Source organism: Artemia sp. Qi Xiang Cuo, chromosome 1, assembly GCF_049724085.1.
Source record: "Artemia sp. Qi Xiang Cuo chromosome 1, ASM4972408v1, whole genome shotgun sequence".
NCBI classification, from domain to species: Eukaryota; Metazoa; Arthropoda; class Branchiopoda; order Anostraca; family Artemiidae; genus Artemia; species Artemia sp. Qi Xiang Cuo.
Genome location: NC_142794.1, coordinates 105,191,646 through 105,192,306, shown reverse-complemented (window position 1 = coordinate 105,192,306; position 661 = coordinate 105,191,646). Strand labels below are relative to the sequence as shown.

The following is a 661-nucleotide window of genomic DNA, read 5'->3' as shown; positions in this document are numbered from 1 at the left end:
AGAAAGTGAATATCAGAAGGGACTTTCCAGCTGGTTGAAAATGTCGTCACCAATCAAGCTCGGTAAGAAAAGAAATGGATTTGGAAAGCTGGTAGGCTATTTGTTCAGGTGAGGAAAAATGGACCAAAAATTCGTGCTCCTCTTCGAAAAATACCGTATGATCATTTCTCGCTTGATTTTTTTTTTTTTTTTACTTCATACAAAAACAAAAAAAAAACATAAAAAAGGATTAAATGATTAAACGTGATGTTTCTGTCTAATAAAAGAGCACAAAAACAATCGTTTCTTAAAAGGGAAACCATCAATAAACTACTTTTCTTTTCACGGTTCCTCATTCTCGGATTCTGGAAATATCTAAAAAATAGGCGCAAAAAACGTGAAAAAAAGTGAATTTCGCAACGGGATGGAGATTTAGATTTTTGATATGTTGTAGAGCTCTCTTTTCGAAATACAGTGGTGCAAAAATAATTTCTGTACCAATTTTTTCCTGGTTCGACCATTTTTTTCCGTATCTTTCCCCTTCTACAACTCTACTATATAAAACAAAAAAAAAAATTAGCGTAAAGAGCGGGGCATTGAAGAGGGGACAGCCCCTTTCACATATGGAATAATTTCTGTTCGTTTTAAGTTTTAATGTCGCTCCTTACTTTCAGTTAAAAAA

General features: G+C 33.6%; 1 pseudogene across 1 annotated transcript in view; it reads left to right on the top strand.

Annotated features, from left to right (window-relative positions):
- Positions 1-661, top strand: part of LOC148957060 (signal recognition particle receptor subunit alpha homolog) — a 394,596-nt pseudogene that overhangs the window by 355,560 nt on the left and 38,375 nt on the right. The gene's annotated exons all lie outside the window — the stretch shown is intronic.